General features: G+C 38.1%; 1 protein-coding gene across 1 annotated transcript in view; it reads left to right on the top strand.

The window, feature by feature from the left end:
- The window catches only part of DACH2 (dachshund family transcription factor 2), a 378,568-nt gene that overhangs the window by 231,215 nt on the left and 125,258 nt on the right, over positions 1-22,095 (top strand). The gene's annotated exons all lie outside the window — the stretch shown is intronic.

Consider the following 22,095-nt stretch of genomic DNA (forward strand, 5'->3'; position numbering starts at 1 on the left):
TACAACATATTTTAAAGATATAGGCAGGGCTGCCAAGAGGAATTCAGGGCCCCGGTACAACAACTTCATGGGGCCCCCCTTATAATCAAGCACGCTAAAAAAAATTGCTCCACCGCGGGTATGGTCATTCAATTGGGGGCATGGCTAGCAGGTCAAAATCACTAGGCCCTGAACTCACTGGAGCATGTCCCAGAACTCCTGACTTTTAGGACATCTAGCACCACAGTGTAGTATCGACAGAATGCAGTGTGCACAGAAAGAGTTCACAGTCTTGGCCTGCCCCTTATATTGGGCAGAACAGTCACCAAAAATTAGCATTGTCCCTACTAGAATCACAACCTTTGACAGACTGTCCTGCTCTCTCCTACCTGTTCTTCTCACTTTCACCACCTGTGGCTGCTGGTGTCTTTAGTTGTGGCTTGTCTGGATCCTGGAATGTTGGGGGTCCTATTGGGAAAAAAAAATGGGTACATTTAGATAATTCCAGAGAACCCCGGCGTTAAATCAATACCACCCACAATTAATAATTAGGCCTTTCTCCAGCTCCAACATTAAAATATAGTATTCCCATTTAATAAATAACCCTATTTCCCTCCCTCTAAACAGCCCCAGCAATAAATTAATAGTATTTACGTTTCAGAAATATACCCATTTCCCGCAACCGTCACTGCCATTAAATAATTCATAGTCACATTTAATAAAGAGACCTCATTCTCCCCAAACTCACCCCCACATTCAATAGCCCCCAAACCACCCCATCTTAAATAGTCCCACTATTAAATTGCCCCACCATCGCCCCACAAACCAAATAGCACCCATTAATTAGCCACCACCTACCTCACACACACTACATTGCCACCCCCATTGCCACCATCACACACACATTACTGTGCCCCCTTACGATCACACTGCGCCCTCCATGCTGCTTTTCCCCCCTTCATCACACTAGAACACACACATCTGACCTGTGTAAGAATATTTATCAGGAACCGAAGAAAGTGATCATTCTCAAGGACATTAATGTCCATGGTCGAAAGCCCAGGACACTTACGGACAGGGGCTGTTTTAATAAACAGGCAGAAAGGGCATTTGCCCTGGGCCACTAGTACATAGAGGCCCGCCATAGACATACTATTGATTAATAAAGAACCTGAAATAGATTCAAAGCCCCCTGGTGGTCCAAAAAGACGTCACTTCCATGTGAATTGATTGGCTAAGGTGACCCAAAGATTAAAGAATAACGAGCTTAGCTTTAACGCAATAGTCTTAATCATAACCCTAACATTAGGGAACCAGACACCAAGCCGGATTCCTGACCATGGGCTGAGGCCAAGCTCCAAAACTTATTGAGATCCTAACAGAAGCTCCATTATTATCTCCCCAAACTCTAAAAATATAAAAAAAAAATAAAAAAAATTATCACACAGAATAAAGTTCACCAGTACAATCCTACCCACATTGTTGTACTCTACAATCTCAAACACATCACACTGAGGTACAGTATCATGTACCAGAGCCCACTAAAATTTCACAGCACCTCTGACTAGGAACCATGTGTAAGGTGTAAGTTCAATCACGAAATATTTAAAATCCTATTGTGTTATTTGTGTGCTGTGATTGTATCCTGTAACAGCCTTTTACAATCTGTGTAGACACAATAGGTGGCTGTATTATACTAATTATCTGATAGTAATGTCTATAGTCTAGGTAGTGTGATCCAGGATAACTCAGTGTATAGACTAGAGGAAGAGATATCACCAGGTGACAGTGACTGCTGTACAGGACTCTTGTAGAGACACAATAGGTGGATGTATTATACTAATTATCTGATAGTAATGTCTATAGTGTAGGTAGTGTGATCCAGGATAACTGAGTGTATAGAGGAAGAGATATCACCAGGTGACAGTGACTGCTGCACAGGGCTCTGAGAGGTGCCTGGGGGTACTCACAATGCCTCGTGGGATAGTTGCATTTTGTCTTTGATACGTAGCATCATGCACAAAAGTGGGCAGGGCCTATTTGTTGAGCAAATGTGAATGGCAGACCAATGAGTTGGGGTAAAGGATGGTTTGTGTCTTTTACAAGACATAGCTAAAAAATGGTAAACATAAAAACAAAACCTGAAACGAAAACGGAGACATTTTCATGCTGCACCGATGACCTGCGCGGTATAGCACTTAGAATGTTGTACAGCGCGTTCCGCAGATCTCATTACCAGTCTTCACTTGTCACATGGACTTTCTATATATATATATTTTCTCACATAATACATCATAATGGCATCTGCTGATTATTTCTTGGCATGCTACTCCTACTGGCTTTACGTCTCGATAGCAGAACAATAGAAAGTTATGTGACTATTGGAAGGTGACCTCTGTTTAGTTACAGACATGAAAGCCGCCATCCTCGTAAAGAATATAGAATTTCCATTTTACAAGACATCACTGTATTAATCTATTATGCAAAGCGGCTCCCAGCTGTGTCCAGTGTGCTACAAAGCTTTACTGACACTGTGCGCTGAATTCTCTATTCACAGACTCCATACTCTGTCCTACAACCAAAACAATCAATCATTTTACTGTTTACCACCAAACTGATGGTTTATTTTTTTTAAAAAAGCCCACATTGGTGCATCCTACAGAAAAATATTATATGCATTAAATGAGACAATTCTCTATGTGTTGTTTCTTCCAAGCATCGGTCAATCAATTGATATTGATTTTGTGGCTTTTAAGGCCCTTATGCTCCGTCTCATACTAAGCGCTATCCGCTCTGGGAATGAAGCGAGGGAGGTGATGTTCAAGGAATCCTTTAAAATTTGTTTTCAAAGTCCTGATCTACAACTGAACCATGATGTGATCGGTCCGAGTGATTGACAGGCAGCTGATAGATCAATGTAATAAACTTCTGACACTATTAGAAATCATCTGAATCCTTCAGATAAAATGTTAATATTTGTAGGAAAATAATAAACATTTAGTGTTATGGTTATAAATACGTAGATGTTTTGCTGTAAAGACTAGAATTTGATTGACGCATGTACCTTCAAAGAATACATCTTTATCTTCATGTCTCTTTCTATAAAGGTTTATTTGTAAATGGGAATCTTGTAGGCAGAGCATTTCTTGCTCTCATCCATTTGGACAGGATTAATTTACAGCTGATGTCACTATTGGACAAAAAGATTAAAGGACAAAGCATTTCATGTCAGTTACAGTATGTTTGCTGTGAATCAGTGTCTCCACCCTTATGGTGTTACCAGAGTAGAAACATAAAAACAATTATTAATTCAGGAATTAAGCATTTTTTAACACATTGCTGTTTAATTTATTTTTACTAATAAAAAAGTTTATTAGTTTATTTTTTTAAAAAAAAACAAGATTATATTTGATATATATTATATATAATATTGCTTATGTGTTTGTGTCGTTGAATAAATAAATAAGAGAATACAAAAATTATTATTGTTATCTGTGCAGCCTTTAGATGACCTCATTAAATATTCACAAATAGCATAGAAAACCTCAGAGTTAAAATCACTTAAGAGCTCCCGTATGAAGAGTCTGTGGTCAACTATATATACACACAGCTGGTTACAGATAATATATTATATCCATTGTTCACCTGTTAGTGAGCAGGGAAATGGCAACATTCCGTGATACAATGTAACGTATCATCAGCTGAGGGTGTGAGCTGTGTATGATACATGTACACACATTGTGTATTGCTTTACTTGTCGATATGACAACTCACACTCTAAGGTAAGAATATTTATCCTAAATGTTATATGAAAATAATGTTAAAATGAACATAGGTCACACATTTCTGATATGTATGAAAATATAAGTGTAACACCTTCATCCTAAAGGAATAACTCCCAAATGACTAGGCTTAAACAGTTCCATTAAATATTTTAAGTTAGTAACTCCAAAGAATGACACCACCGAGGCCATCAGCGATTACCTGTTACTCTATTTCTTTGGCGAGGTTACAACATTGTGAGTCAGTGGATAGCGCAATGAATGATGGAGTCTCCATCATCTACCCCATCGGATTCCACAACACCCTCCACTTTCCACTTCACGCTGACGGTTGAGGAATTTTGAGACAAGTGGGCGTCTAAGGTAATGTGGTGATATTTTGGAGCACGTGGGGGCATTATGGGATGAGTGTTGTGGGGTTACCAAAGCTGTTTTGAAATTAAGGTTGGTGTTCAGCCCTTTTTAGTCCCCTGGAGTTTATTGAGTTGCTGCGTTACACAAAAGGTCATTTTGTTTTCACTATATTTTGCATGTGTGAATAGGAAATCTCTGGCTTCCAAGGAAGGCAGAAAATGCTTCAGCAAAGTCTTTAATGAGGTAATAATACTCTTAGAATTATTGTTTAACTTTATTGACGTTACTTAGTGTATTGCTCAGACAGCATTAGAGCGGTGCCACCCAGTGGCCAAAATACCATAAAACGTGGCAGAATAATTGGCATGGTCAGACAGTAACGTTTAAACACGTGAGTTTTTGCAGTATTCAGCACGAAGAGGGTGCAATATAACCAATATTGTTTAATTAGAACCTTGCTTTGAGATGGGCGGCATAGGCAAACCTTGGGGGGGGGGGGGTTTCTAGTGCCTGGAAACCCCCCTCCAAGCTTGGGGCACTGTATAATTGAGGTGGCTGGACCCTGCTCCCACTTCACACGGCTCTACTTTGAAAGGGAGAACTGTGTGCACCTAACAGTAGTCCACGCATCATTGCCCATGTATATTATGGGGATAGGTAGAGTTGGAGAACAGCCAAGCACTGTCTAATATTATAGCCACACCCCCATGCATGCTGGTCACGCCCACGGGTGGCGTGGTGTGGAAACCCCCCCTCTACAAATCCTGTGTTTGCCCCTGGTTGGGGAGTAATTATGTGGTTTGTGGGAGAAAGTGGGTGGGGCGATCACATTACTGTGCCCCACCCACCTCAGTACACCCCTAGCACTAGGTGTGATGGGTGTGGCTCGATGAGCTGGTTTACATAATGACCACACCCACATTGCAGCCTGTAAACTCTCTTGGGAGGGTTCCTTGAACTTGCGGATGCCCCGGAGGTTTATCCTGGATGTGAGAGCTTCCCAATCATTCCAGGAGACTAGATAACTAATCATTTTATTTTATCTCTAAACCTCATGTCTGCAAATATAATAGCTGACATTTTCATTTAGCTGATCTCGCAGGGTCGCCAATGGTTAATATTCTTTGTCTGTTGCACCTGAGCTCGATCCTGTTCCCGCCGTCGCTTTTCTGTGCCGTGGTAACTGCTTAGCAATGTTCAGCGGCAGCGCGTTAAATCATTTTCTCCGTACACGCCGGGTAATTTAGCCCAGATTTAAGTATGTCTATTACCCAGTATTTATTTATAAGCAATAATAAGAAACAAGCTTATAACTCAGCGCATAACAACACTGACATTTGCTTCAGGCCATTGCTTGATTTGACCTATTCCGTTAACATCTGAATGGCTCCCGCGAGCGGTGTGTGGAAGCTTTAAACGCTTTGTCTTATTATTAACGTCTTATTGCTGTTGTATTATTTCTTCCTGCATCCTGGAAAACAAAGGAAGTCAAAGAATTAATAGACAAAAACACATTGAATAAAAAGCCACCATATCTGTGATTCGGGGGGTGTTTAATAGCGGAGATAATGACTGAAACGTGGTTCTGGATTTTAAGCATGAATAACACCTCGTTTGTGTTTCATTTAACTACGAATGAGGAATTCTGTGTTTTATTGTTTTAGGAAATTAGTCTATGTACTATTGCTCTCGGAGCATTGACATTCATCACTAAAGGTTACGGTGTTGCAGAGATTGTGGGAAATTGATGCCTGAATGGTTATAACTGTAGCTGTCAAATCAGAGCGCTACAAAGTATCAGAATGTGATACTACACGAGAATAAACTGAGACTGTGAGAGGGAAGGTGTTTCAGTTCGATAACTGGGTATGATTCATAGGGATCAAACAGCAGCGTAATGGTTCACTGCAGACAATTAGAATAAAAAGTAGATATATAAACAGATGTTTATTGGTAAATGTCGACCGGTTTGTTTCACAGCAAAACAGGATTTGATTGACAAACAGTCTAACTTTTATTATTACGTTTTCATTATTCTTCTTGCATCTAGTGACAATTTTAAAGGTTTGTGTAACTAAGGTCTGAGCAGCTTTTTATAACCGTCCATCATCTCCTATCAGGCTCCTGCTTTGAAGTGGGTGAGGATAGGACAGCCTGTAGCCAATCAGATCATCAAAATGTCACAGCAGCACAGAGTATACCAGGAGATGAGTGATGTGTTAGTGAGGACAAGGCTGCATGTGATGGGGGCAGTGACATGATGTGAGGAAGGGAATGGATAGTTAGTTAGATACAAGATATATAGACAGATATGAGATAGATACAATATGGAAAGATAGATATTCGATAGATATGAGATAGATTTAAGATAGATATGCGATGGATAGATATGAGATAGATACTAGATAGATAGATAGATATTTGATAGATCTAAGATAAATAGATATGATATGTCAGGGGCAAACGCAGGATTTGTAGAGGGGGGTTTCCACACCACGCCGCCAGTGGGCATGACCAGCATGCATGGGGTCGTGGCTATAATTTTAAACAGTGCTTGACTGCTCTCCAACTCTTCCTACCCCCATAATATGCATGGGCAATGCTACGTGCACTACTGTTAGGTGCACACAGCTCTCTCTTTTCAAGCAGAGCCGTGTGGTCCAGCCACCTCAATTATACAGTGCCCCAGGCTTGGAGGGGGTTTCCAGGCACTAAGAAACCCCCCTCGGTTTGCCTATACTATAACACTACTCAATACGTGTCTTTGTTGAGAGATACCTTAATTAAAGGTTTACGGAAGCATCTGCTAACCAAAGAGGAGTATCAGTATCTACTGGTTCTGAATCCTATTATTCCTATTTTTTATTATCTTCCTAAGATCCATAAAATGCTAAATAAACCCCCTGGCAATCTGATTATGGCTGGCATAGACTCCCTGACATCACATACTTCATAGTATGTTGATATATTCCTTAGTAAATATGTAATTAAGCTTCAGTTCTATTTGAAAGATACAACTAGGTTTCCAATGGAATCCCAATTACACATGGCTTACCATAGATGTTCAATCACTCTATACAGCCAATTACACATGGCTTACTATAGATGTTCAATCACTGTATATAGCTATAGACCATGCAAAAGGAATTACTGCTTGTAGACAGTTCCTAGACCCTGATCCGGATCTATCCTTAGCACACAAAGATTTTATATGTGAACTTATAAATTTTATCCTGACCCATAATTATTTTAAATTCCTAGATATTTTCTATCTCCAGGTGTGCGGTACAGCAATGGGGACTTTTTTCGCCCCTAATTTTGTGAACCTTGTATTGGGAAGTTGGAAACAAGATTGACTTTTTAATCCTATCCCCTTTTCTAAATATATAAAAATGTTTGAAAGTTTTATTGATGATATATTAATGGTCTGGGAAGGTGATGACGACTCCATTGATACATTTTTAATATACATTGGTAACAATGATTATAATTTAAAATTTACAGCTAATCGTAGTTCTACCAGTATTGAATACTTAGATTTGGTCCCGATAGGTGTCAATAACAGAGTTGAATCTAGGAATTTTATTAGGACCGTAGATACAAACAGTTACCTCCACTATAAGAGTGGTCATGTTAGGAGGTGGAAAACCAACACCCCCTTTTCTCAGTTCTATAGAATTGAGAGGAATGGCAGTGATGAATTCCAGTGTAGAGAACAATTATCCCTATATGCACAATGTCTTCAGAACAGGGGTTATCCTGAAAAATTTATATCAGATGCCATGTCAAAATTGAAGGGGTAAATAGATCAGATCTGTTGCAATAAATAAAGAAAGATTGCATTCCATTTATCACTAATTACAACTGCTGTGAACATAGAATCAAATATACAATCACGAAACAATGAGAACTTTTAAGGATGGATCCTATATTAGCTACTATTATACCTGAAAATCCTGACATAGTATTTCGAAAGAGTAGAAATCTTAAGGATACTCTGGCCCCAAGTATGATACCTGAAAACAACAACAGAATTAACAAAACATTTTTAGAGATTAATGGGTTTAATAAATGAAATCACTGCAGTGTTTGCAAGTTTGTGAACCCGGAAGAGAAGGTGTTTTATAATTATGATAACAGTATGAAGTATAATATTAAGCAGTTCATGAACTGCCAGACACCTTCCGTTATTCATTTATTAGAATGCACATGTGGGTTGAAATACGTGTGCAAGACAAAAAGACCTCTGAAATTGAGAATACAGGAACACGTCCGTAATATAAAAAATAAAATAGAATCCCACTCTGTCTCCAAGCATTTCATTGTTGAACATAACTCTGATCCCAGTTATCTTACGTTCAAAGGAATAGAACATGTACTTATGGGTCCTAGAGGTGGAGATATCCAAACCAAACTATCTAGAAGAGAAATGTTTTGGATCTTTTAGCTGAACACTCTCGCCCCTGCTGGTTTTAACGAAGGATATGAAACTGCACCATTTTTATAACCAATGTGGTTTTTTAGCTGATTCCATGTGGTATATGTTCCTTTGTACGGATGATTTTATACATTTTTTTTCCTTTATCCTACATTTATGTCTATTATTTATACTTGTACAGTATATTAATCTCATGGTTTATCCGGTTTACATGTGGGTTTCCATTTTACTAGACTATGCTGAATTATTATAGTGCTAATATTTATTACTATACAGTAATCTGTGTGGATTTGTATGATAATATAATATATAATTAACTTATTTAGCATCAATTAATATTTTAAATAATGTTCTTTTTATGACCCTTTAAACATGGATCAAATGTTTCTTTTAAATAATTGTTATACATATCAGTACAAGTCATGGGAATATATAAGCTGTCAGATGTATACTGCTGATTAATTGGTGGTAATATCAGATGGGTAGATATAGTTACTTACTCTTCCCTTCCCAATTTCAACATGGCTGCTACACATATTAATTAATAATGAATCTGCTTTGATTTGCCCAGAATAAAAATGGCTGACCGACTACTTAAACATTGAGATCTAAGCTACCTATTCAACTTACATTTAAAGCCTCTGTTAAATAAGATTGTCCTTTGCCCCTATCCGTGTCCCTACATAATGATTGAATTTATTAGAAACTATTGAGAGATGTATGTACGGTCACGAGCGGGTCGCGCATGCGCAGTCAGTGCCGCAGAGCGCGCATGCGCAAAATGTTCATTGCACTGAATATTAACATCTCTATGATGTAAAGCAGGTTATTATCCTCCTGAGGAAGTCTTTAAAGAGACGAAATGCGTTGGGGTAGAGGGACATGTACTAGCACCCTCAATTGTGATTGTCCGTATCCAGTTATCCAGCAGGAGAGGCATCCTGACATCTTATCCACAGTTGTGGAGGCTGAGGACCCTATTGGGATTACAGATAAGCTTATTTTGATTTTATGTATTGTGAGCATGCATTTTATACTTCTTTTTAAATAAATTGTAATTATTTTTTATATACGCCACTATTTGGGATATTTTGTTTGCTATATATCGGATGATGGATTGAACCAGATGTGAACAGTAACAACCAGATGAGCCATACAGATTAACAAAATATTCAGTTTTTGTGGTACGCATCTAATAAGGTGACGGGTTTCATATTGAACACACCGTTTGTCTGACAATACTACACTATTCTGGTATCTCTTTTTCCTTTATATGAGTGCACAAGGCTGGAGTGAACGTACATGATCTTGGGTAAAACATCCAGAATCTTGGATTAATGAGCATCTTTGAATTATATATCTTAATTTACACCCATTGTATTTTGGAATATATTCCTAAAAATACTGCACTATTGGGCGCCCTGTTTCCTTCTGTTTCACCTCTCAGATATAGATATATATATATATATATATATATATATATATATATATATATATATATATATATATATATATATATATATATATATATATATGTATATGTGTGTGTGTATATATATATATATATATATATATATATATATGTATATGTGTGTGTGTATATATATATATATATATATATATATATATATGTATATGTGTGTGTGTATATATATATATATATATATATATGCACAAGTGAACCCAGGCATGATACACATGCATTCTAGTCAAATCAAGCTACTTAAGGTGTTAAAAAGGTTCTTGTCATGCATTTGGGCCATAGCCCAGGCCTCAACCACCAGCCACTCCCAACTGTCACTTCTCCTTCAAGAAATATATATATATATTTTTTTAAATCTTTATAAACACTTTTAACAATTAACAAATTAAATTAACAAATTAAAAACATCTTAGTATACCAAATTTCAGCCCTTTCTGAATTTTTTTCCCCACACACACTAAGAATTTAGTAGGTCAGTGTATAACTCCGCCCAGCAGGTGGCGCTGCAGCTTGGTTTTATTTTTTACACACACAGACAGACTAACACACGCCACTAGACATTTATATTATAGATATACACATAGATGTATATGAGATGGATATATATGAGATAGATACAGCCATGGCCAAAGCTTTTGAGAATGACACAAATATTGGTTTTCACAAAGTTTGCTGCCTCAGTGTTTTTAGACCTTTTTGTCATATGTTGCTATGTTATACTGATGTAAAATTACAAGCATTTCATAAGTGTCAAAGGCTTTTATTGACAATTGTGTGTGTGTATGTATATATATATATATATATATATATATATATATATATATATATATATATATATATATATATATATATATATAGTTAGATAGATATAGTTAGATAGATAGATATGAGAAAAATAGATAGAAGGTAGATGGATATGAGATAGATATATATGAGATAAATACAAGATATATAGATATGACACAGATAGGTATGAGATAGATACAAGATAGATAGATAAATAGGAGATATATATATATACAAGTTAGACATATAAATAGATAGATTTGCGATAGATACAAGATGATAGATTTATATGAAATAGATACAAGATAGATATGAGATAGATATCAAATATATAGATGGATATATATGAGATAGACACAAGTTATATAGAGAAATATGAGATAAATACAAGATAGATAGATTTGAGATAGATATGAGATAGATAAAGATAGATATATATAATATAGATATATATGAGATAAAGATAGATTGATATGAGATAGATACAAGATAGATAGATATTAGATGGATAGATACATAGATATTAGATATGAGATAGATACAAGATAGATAGATATTAGATACAAGATAGATGGATAGATACAGGATAGATAGATATTAGATGGATAGATACATAGATATTAGATATGAGATAGATACAAGATAGATAGATATTAGATACAAGATAGATGGATAGATACAGGATAGATAGATATTAGATAGATATATATTTGATAGATAGATAAGATATAACTCATTATAAGGTACCTAATAAGTGAATACTTTACATTTATGCAGTCTTGGGATTTGTGTGCGGTGCCTATCAGTATATTTGTCTATACATCTATCTTACAACTGTCTATTTTAGTGTCGTACTATACCAGCGTGCTTAATGTATAAAGTAAGTGGATAAAGATCTTTCCCGACGTACGTTTAAATAAATCACTGAAGTCGGCTTTTCAACTGATTGCTTTTTAGAGAAAACTCTTTTACTTGAGACAGTAAATTATTTGGTCTTTCTCTTTAGATCATTACAATTAAGCGATCTGAGATGGGTTAATTTGCATTTTTATGTCCAAACTCAATCAACTGAAGGTATTCGAACCAGCGTTTCAAATCTCCCTATTAGTAACATTTCTCTGATACAATTGGACAGATAACGCGCGGTTGGCGGTGGATGGGAGGATATTTGCAGTTTGCGGCTGTTGCCGTCAATCACTGTTACGGCCGTATTTACTCCGAGAACGGGAGCAGATGATAGATAAGACCATTGGCTGCTTCTTGAGGTGATTAGTTTTTTTTCTTTAAGATGATAGAAAATTTGTTTTTGAAAGAGGAACACCATCCATTAGTCAAAAGGAAAAAAAAAGAAGAAGTAACTGCGCCCATAGAAAGTGTAGAGATGTCACCAACAACTTTATAGACTTTTCAGTAAGTTTCTGCTGGAGAACGACCAGAATTCGCTGTCAGTGGAAGAGTCTCAGCAGCCGGTAGATATTTAGCGAATTCAAATAATAATTCATTGTAACAATTAATAGAAAATGATCCACCAAGATATATTATACAGTAGTTCTAAGTCACAAATTGGTAAAACAGTAATTAAAATAATTAATTGTAATTAAAAAGAGATTCTGAATAACACAATTCTAGTGAACATTGAAATATTTTCATAAAAGCTTAAGAATAAAAATGAATTATCTATAATCTTCTGTTCTGATCTGAACCTTTAGGTTAGAGACGTCATAAAGATGCGAAAAAAAACCTACTTCCCTATGATAGTTTATCTTAAAGCTGGTGTCCTCTTTTGTGCAATCCCTATTGATGAATGTGGTTCCCTTCATTTAGATCTTTGGTTACATGAGCTCAGCTACTGAAACACTAATTTTAAATAAAACAAACAGACAGATGAGAGCAGTTATCAGTCCTGGAGGAGTTAAACTTGTGGTTTGAATTTAGGATACTAAATAAAGGAAGTGAATGTAGCACCTGATTTGATTCGCTGCTACTCCTGTCCAATCAGGTGTCTCTTTCACTCCACACCCCCAGTCTGGGTATGAATCTCCCACCAAGTCAGATCCAACCATCCAGCAACTGAGTTAAGGTGACAATGAAGGGGGGGGGGGGGGGGGGGGGTAGAAGTGCTGCAGGGAGGGGAGGGGGTTTTTTCTAAAGGATTTTGGGATTTAAGTTGATGCGAGTAACTTGAACTCATGTCATTTTATGAGTATTGCTTGAAATCTGTGGCTACTGAACTGTTGTAGAACTACGACTTTCCATTTGCACTTGGCAAATCCCCGGCCTCAGGTTGCCTAATCATACATTATGATGTAAATAAATGGTGATGATTACGATGGCCACACGCACTGAGATATAACAGGTGTGACGGATAATAAAATGAAAGGAAAAACGTCTAAGTGCACCTGTTTGAAATATATGTTTGTGACATTGATTAGCAGTTGATATAAAAAGACACTATTTTATTATCAGATATTGTAACAAATTAATTAATATGAACCTTTTATCTCCCTAGCAACATTTTGATATAATAGATTATAATAGCAACGGATAATACTGTTGGAATCTGTCAACTCACCGGATCACATTGAAGCGATGGGCCCATGAGGTGATGGATCTCATCCGATTTGACCACTCAATTGTGTTCATGTTGAATGACAATCCCGTCGGCCGGATTTTGGGTCAAACTGAAGGGTTGGCTGTGTGTTGACACCTTAAAGGAATATTCACAGCCAAATAGTGAATTTTAATCAGCACCCCCCTGTCTGGCAGACAACTTCCATCCATCCTTCCCGGCCAGTGATTCCCCCCCAGCCCCTCTAGTCCTGCATTGTGTCGTCTGTCCACGTTGACAACTCAAGAGATTTGAAATCCAAAATGACCGGTCTATTTATTATAGGGTGAAAATGCCCATCTGTCTGACGCTCAGGAAAGGGAGTTTTCTCTATGTAAAATTAAATCGCCTGATGGTTCTGCAAGAATATTGCAGAATGTCTAAATATACCAATTACTTATTGATCTTATATTTTATTCTCAAAACTATATATATATTTATATATGTGTGTGTGTGTGTGTGTGTGTGTGTGTGTGTGTGTTTTTAAACTTTTTAATGTTTTTTGAGCAGTAACAGTAGAATAAGTAAGTAGTGCAAAAGTTTCTTTTATATGTGTAATATGGAAGTGTCTTTACAGATGCACTGTCTCTATTCCTCTCTGTCTTACGCACTCTCCTCTCTCTCTCTCTCGCTCACATGACTTTTCTTTGACTCCCCTCTTTATTCCAGTTTTAATCTTTGTTCAGAATGTTCACTAATATTTATTTAAAAAAACCACAAAGTAAAACAGCCAATTGAAGTTAAGTAGAAATTACGTTTAATCCATGAAATCTCCTTCCCAACTGTATTTTGTTTTGCTACTTCTAATTTCCTGGAGCTGCAATAAGCAACCTTCTTAAGCCATTTAAATCCTGGAGTTGTCCTTGTTTCCCAGCTTGTACCCAGCTCCTGTGCCCTGCGCTACGTGTCTGCCGCCTTATTAGGAGCTTGGAGAGCCCAGTAATGTCTGAAGTCTGTGCCAGCTCTCGTGCGCAGATCCTTGGCAGGTTAGGCAGTGAGCACCGGAGTGGCACAGTGTGCACACGCACCTGCTCGCTGCTTGCCCACAGATTACTAGCTGCAGATCCACAGCTGATCGTTCCTTTGCCAAAAATTGTCTTTTTGTCCTATAAACATTCATAGAAAAACCAGCACCAGAGATTAGTGTCTGTGACCTGCGACGTCGCAAGTAACAAATAATACGCATAAACTTTATTTTATTTTTATTATAAATATGAGATTTTTTACCTTCAGCTCCTTCTCTTTAACACGTGTATGTCTGTGGAGACACAAGGCCTGATTCATTAAGGAGGGTACATGCAGATACATGCTGTATGCCCAGAGGCAGACCATACTCCAGAGAACGCAGCAACATCCGATTCATCTTCTGGTGCAAAGGACCCTTACTACAACTTACATTTTCATGGATGGGGGGTGGGGGTGGGGAATGGGCGTATGCCCGTAGTCAGTTTACAGTAAGGACGTGCCAAGCTGGGCATCTCTCCGGTACGTGATTTTCTATCGTATCACTGGCACCAGCTACAGGTCAGGTGTAAGTGCTGATTACTAGAGATGACGGCTGTGTATACAGCTAGAACATGTTTATATCAGGAGCAACTGTAACAATGTATTTTATGTACAGTAGACATTAATAAGATCAGAATAAATGTATTTTATGGGGAAACTAGGTTTATAATTATTTTCTTTCTTTTTTAAATGTTTTGTCATTAATGATTATAATATTTATAGGTGACAATCATTGAATAGGTTTTTTCTGTGTGTTCCTTTGTGACTTTATATCCCTCATCTGTATTGGACGTATCCTGCAGTGTCTGTTAGAGCAGACCGGACCTAGACCCGTATTCATTTACAGACGTATCTTCAAAAACCTGCTCCTTGTTGAATACAGACATGTGTATTCTAGTGTCCTATATATAATATATATAATGCAGAGGACATTATAGTTTTCGATATATAACATATAATGCAGAGAGCATTCTCAGGTCCAATATATAACATATAATGCATAGAGCATTCTACTGTCCAGTATATACTGCAGAGAGCATTATAGTGTCCAATATATAATGCAGAAAGCATTCTAGTGTTCGATATATAATGCAGAGAGCATTCAAATGTGCAATATATAATGTGGAGAACATTCTAGTGTTCAATATATAATGCAGATAGCATTCTCATGTTCAGTATATAATATATAATGTAGAGGGCATTCTAAAGTTCAATATATAATGTGAGAGCATTCTATTGTGCAATATATAATCTATACTGTGGAGAGCATTCTAATGGTCAATATATAATGCAGAGAGCATTCCAGTGTTGAATATATAATGCGGAGAGCATTCTAATGTTTGATATCTAATATATAATGCAAAGAGCAATTTAGTGTTCAATATATAATCAGTAATTGGAGAGCATTCTAGTGTTCAATGTACAATGCAGAGAACATTATAATATTCAATATATAAAGCAGGGAGCATGTTTAATCTATAATGCAGAGAGCATTCTAGTACCCAGGGCAACTGGAATGTGCCTGTCAACCTTCATACCCAATACACAGCATCCTGCACTCTGATTGGTGGATCTTTCCAGCTGCCCATCAATCAGTTTGTGGGTAACTCCTAACACTCTGGTGGATTGTGCTTGACACTCAGCAATCAGTCACTTGCTGGCAGCTCTGCACACGGTTTGTCAGTGATCGCAGTGAGGGAGGCACTGCCTCTCTACCCCCTGGCCCAGACTGCCCCCCACCATGATGCCATCAATGTTTACCTGACTACTGGTAGTATTTTCTCTAAAACAAGGACCAGACTATTTGTAGCATTTCCCACAACCACCGGTCCATCAGCGCTCAACATGAACAGATATTTCCAGCTCAACTCATCGGGAAAAATGCTTTTTCCAGTTTTAGTTCATCAGCTGTTTGGCCCATGACAGTTGGTTGCTCTTGTTAGTGGTTTGTCAGCTGCTGAGAGAAATCAGACACAGATGAGCGAACGTTACAAGTTACACATTTCAGATTCTGATTGTTCTGTGCGATCATTTCAGGTGATTTGGAGACAGAACGGACACATTAGCTGGTTAAGGGGCCACGTGTCTGCTCAACTTCACTGACCGCAAGAACAAATGCCTATTCCAGAGTCCAAGGCCTGTGTGACGGTCTGATCAGCTCATCAAGTTTTACAGATATATCTGCGAATATTATTAATGGCTCTTTATATAAAGAAAATTGTATTTTTGGCTTAGCAGAGCTTGAAGAATCTTGCTACTTAGTACCTGTCCTGGCTTTTAAATATCATACAGTATTAAATAAACGCAAAATCAAAGACATGTCATGTACCGCGGCACCGAACATAGTACACGCTGACGCCGGCCTCTGTGCGCAGATTAAAGCTCTCGCTTTGCTTTTGTTGAAGTTCGCAGTTATCATGCATGATTTAGTAATTGCTTTCTTGCAATCCCCTGTGAAATATCAAACAGTGCAAAGTATTTCCTTGGGTATCTCAAATGCAAAACTGCCTGTTAACTCCGCTTTCAACTCCTTTCCGGTTCAGAAGATTCTCAAAGGCACAAAACAAAAAAATTAAACAGAAAAAAACAAAACAAAAACCTTGAGGTGTTTTTGCAGAAAATGTTTTTTTTTTGAAAAAAAATTCTGCGTTGTTTTATTTCTGCTTTAGTACCTGGATTGCCTTTCGCTCCTAAAACCAAACATCCTTCACGATCCATTTAAAAAAACAAAACAAATCGCACTCACACAAATACATCACTCGGAGGAATATTTAAGGAAGCACTAGGAGGTAGAAATTCATTGGTTTAATGGAACGCTGTCGGGAAAAATCAGCATCACAAACGACACGGGGGCAGAATTGATACTTCTGCAGTGACATGTTAAAAGACAATCCTATGCATTATTAAGGGGACCTGGAAGTCTGTCAGCTGTATGATTGCAGAGTTAGCAGAGGCCGGAGGCCGCTTCGGAGGCTGCAATACAGACAGTAACCTTTTATGTTTTACACCCTCCATGAATACGCAGCGATTACACACTCAGCATTTTTTCCTCCTCTTCTACATTTTCAAGTGCTTCGCATGTCAGAGGAGGTAAGATACTTATTTACTTTTTATCCCAGAGAACAAAGATGCTTCTGCTGTTATTTCGCTGTCAAAATAAAGATTTTAAAACTGAAAAAATGGCAATTTTTGGTGTTTGTCCTCGATCACATGTCACAACTTACAGTAAGTCGGTGTTTATCGCTAGTTCTTTTGTTACTATAGTACTGCACGCAGTTGACAGCTTATCAGTGCAACTTGTGTCTCTTTTGTGGAACTACAAGTGCCAGCATGTCCTGGGCAGGTTGGCTACTTTTCAGATAATTGCTTATAGTTTTGTCCTGTCCTGGTGTGTGAGTCCTACCTGTCTATTCTCTCGCAATGTCTGAGAGATACAGAAGTATTCGAGGGGTTCTTCCGGAAGACTCGGCCTCTCGACCGGATCCTGCCCCAATTTTCTTGCGAAGTGGGACGGGGGCTTGATGACGCGATTGGCTGCAAGTCACGTAATCGTGGTCCGGCTGCGCAATGGTGACACAAGCACTCGCCCCTCGGACCTCGCCGCTGAGTATAGGAGTAGAGAAACATAGTATGAGATGTCGCCAACATAGTCTGTGTCCCAGCTGCTTAGTCGAATGACACAGACGATGGCTGTGATGGTTGTTCTGACGCCATATTTAATATAAGGACCAACATGGAGAATGTGGTTTTATTGCTCTATGATCTCATGTGATCATAATTCAAATACGTGTATACCTTGTACTATACTGACCTCACAGTATTGTTGCGTATTTATTTATAGTATATTATTTTATACCAATGATCCACTTTACAACGATATGCACAGTTTATGGCACTATCCTATGTCCAGCGCAGATTTAGGATGAGGTCTCATTGATCAGAGCAGGTAACCTCGCTCATCTCTGGTCTCTATTTGAAGTTGAGTCTACGATGGTCACTGTTAGATTGGGGTTACCGGATGTGTCTGCAGCTCTTCCACGTTGATTCCTCGCCTCTGTCTCCCAGCTGCCATTTTTGAACAAATTTGTCCTAGGCACGATTTCTGGTGGGGGTGGTGGTTATTCCTCCCCAATAAACATTTATTTTTCAGTCATCACATTGTGGAGACTTATAATTGTAATCAGGGTGGATTATTAGTTTATATTACATACTGGACACCCTAGGACCTGATTCGTGTCCCAATGCGGCTTGCACATAAGTTGCATTTTAAAAATGATCACGGAACTTGAGTGTAGATCCCACTGTGCGCAAATCTGGGCGGATCTCAAGATACATTTCGATGTGCATCTGGGTGTAAGTAGATGCTGTACAAAGACACACGGCAGAGAGTGCGATATACGCCTAAGCGTATGTACAATATGGGGTCATGTCGGAACATGTTAAAAAAGTATAATCATCCACGGAACTATTTATTAAAAAAAATTTAGTAATATTTGATACTATTTACATAAAGATGATTTCAATGCGTACTGTACATACAATGCGTCCTTATAGTATAACGTGTGGTATTGTTCTGTGCTAGCTAGTGGTACACATATGAGTAACTTTTAAATCAAAGACTATACCGTGCCAGTCACCACTATCAGTCGGACAGACCAGCCCTGTAGCTGCGGAAAATCATACGACTGAAACAAGATACTTACGACAAACACAGAACTTGAATCGGCGTCACTCCACTACTGCATATTGCCTACGTTAGTGCGCCACTTCCCTCCCCTCTTTCAAGTCGTAGACAGTCGTAAATGTCACTTCATTTCGGATATGAATTTCATGCAATTGCGTTCATTGGCGTCCATTTCTGCGCAGAGCTATTTCACGCAAAATACGATACGCCAATTGCCTTATGTCCGAGCATGAGTCAGGCCCAGGGTGTATTGTTCTCTTTATAAGGCGTCCATACATCATATGGTTGAGGTTTTTGTAATATATAGTTATAAATGTATACTCTTGGTTTGTATCGGGTTATAACTTTGGGTACCGCGATGTTGTTTGTTTTTAATAACTTGTTTAGTTCCAACTGTAAACATGGAATAAAGTATATTTTTATGTCATTTTGCTTAATCGTAATCCACTTAACTGTTATTCAGTATAGATTATTTCACATATTATACTTTCTTCTTGGACTTGGTTTTGCAGTTTACATGACTTGCGGTCAATTCAATTTAAACCGCGCACCCTGTAATATTTATGATGTACTTGTAAGCCTACAGAGGGCCCCTGTGTTTTGTGGTGGGCCCTAAGTACCTCATTGCGACCTGGATCGAAAAAAGTTATTTAGGATCAGTTTTCAAGGCTGATGACCTTCATATTCAATAAGCATCTAATCTCTATCGAGGTTTTCATAATATTTGCTGTATTGCTTTGCTGCGTGAGAACGTTCTGCTTATATTTTCCGTAGGATATATGTACGTACAGAGAGCGTTCTGTGTTGTTGTGGTTCTGTTCATACTTAAGCGCTGGCAGTTATCGCACCACTTACAAAAATATGCATTTGGCACCTAGAGCGGCTCGTAATGTAATGGAAGCTGATTAGATAACATTTTTTTTTACATCTGCCTGGATGTCAGCCCACCCGACGCACAGCTGCCAACGTGCTTCCAGGACCGCCGGAGAGACCCATTCCGTGCCTCATGGGGGCTAAACATCAGCAGCGTCTGCAATAGACCCCTTCAGTGCCAGAGACTGGTAGATCCTGGTATGGAGCACAGCTAAGAACGAGCCAATTACCTACAGCTCTGCAGCGTTTAAATCTAACAAACAAAACTGTTTTATTCCTAAATCATTGGGTGATACGAACGCATTATCCCAGCAGTTTGCACTTTTTAGCCTCTGAATATTCGACTTGAATCCATTCTCTGTAACGCTGTGTATTCTTTGCATCCTCACAATATCATTACACATGTAACACTTTGTTAAAGGACAACTAAACTGAAAATTAGAAATTTTCATACTTGAAACAAGAAGGTAAATACACTGTTCAGTGTGACCCGACAATGTACTGCCGCTCTGTTGCGTACAGCTGTAGTAGCTCCACCCACATCTTTAGGACAGTTTCCTAATGGGATCTCATAGGGGTCAGAAAGCTGAGACTGAGTCGCTGGGACATCACTGGCCCCTCCCATGCACCATCTGCACTGTGCATTTCTGCAAGGCAAGTCTGCCAAGCTGGCAGTCACCCTGTGTCTGCTCTGTCGGTTAATCTCCTCCAGCTGCTGCAGGCGGATGAGAGAGGTTATGGTGGACTCTGTTCATTACGGATAAACATTTTACATTACTCAGCTCAGCAATACACGACCTTAGATGTATAGTAACATCAAATAACATCACCGAAAATGTTTTTCAGAATCCCAGAAAAGGTGGGATAGTTTACTGGGTTGTTTGGTGGTTTTAGACACTTTAGCAGTGCTCCTCATAGTAGCTGTAGTAAGAAACACTTGTTGATCATGACTGTGTATATAACAAATCACAAAACAGGAGCAACAATTGACTTATTTTCCTTTGTGGTTTTCGGATCGTCCTGGAACTTTGAGGATAACAAGTTTCTGTTTAAACGATCCATTTGCTGTGTATTTTCCGGGCACAGTGTGTCATACAGGCTTGTTACACAATGTCAGGGCTGTAGTACACTATATAACCAGCCTGTTTTCATAAATGTAATTATTTATTTCATAGAAGAACCTTGAAATGGCTGTAACTTGGAACTAACATTTTGCCACCATAAAAGAGTTAATAAGTGATGATAATTCCAGTCTCAGATATTTCCGCTATCTGTTTTATGCATTTTTGTTAGGTGAATCGTCCAGTAATTCATTTTTCTATAAAAACACCTAAAAATGGTAATTCAAATGCAATATTCCAAGAAAACATTCTCTTTATAATAATGCATTAAGAAATAAAACATAATAAAACTTTTGGGTGAAGACACTATTTGGTTCTTATTGAGTTTCTCAGCTACCGTTCTACCATAATACAACTTCAGGAAGATTTACATAGTCAGATACAAGATGCAGGAATGTATCCGACACTGTACAGTTTTTCTTTTGGAAACTATATATTTATTTTTATTCTTTCATGAAGAAACAGAAAACTCATAACAAAGTATCGGGGTGCCTCGTTTGCAGTGCTTGTAGCTGTTCAGGGGCAAACACAGGTTTTCTAGAGGGGGGGGGGGGGTCCAAATGCTTGGAAACAAATCCACTCGCTGCCATAAGAATAAAGTTAGAAAAATGCAATGTATATAAATGTAATAACATGTTAAATAATTTTAAATAACAGGCATTAAGCAAGCTGTACTTTATAAAGCCCACAATAATATCAATCTCCTTTAAATAAAATAATTCTTGGCCATCTTACCAGAAAAATATAACAAAACAAATACCAATCTCCCACTCACATCCATTTAAATAATAAAAACAAAATGCAATTAGTGTTACAGTTAATCACCCAACGCTTCGCACCTCTCCCAGTTGCCAAGAATCTGCAGAATATCACAAGCAACTGACTTCCACCCCCCTAAAGTCACAGAAACACTAGAGGCAAAACAGTAATAATAACCGTACAGTAGAGACAAAGGTAAGAACGGTCCCTTCGGTTCTCACCC

This window comes from Mixophyes fleayi, chromosome 9 (assembly GCF_038048845.1).
Source record: "Mixophyes fleayi isolate aMixFle1 chromosome 9, aMixFle1.hap1, whole genome shotgun sequence".
NCBI lineage: Eukaryota > Metazoa > Chordata > Amphibia > Anura > Limnodynastidae > Mixophyes > Mixophyes fleayi.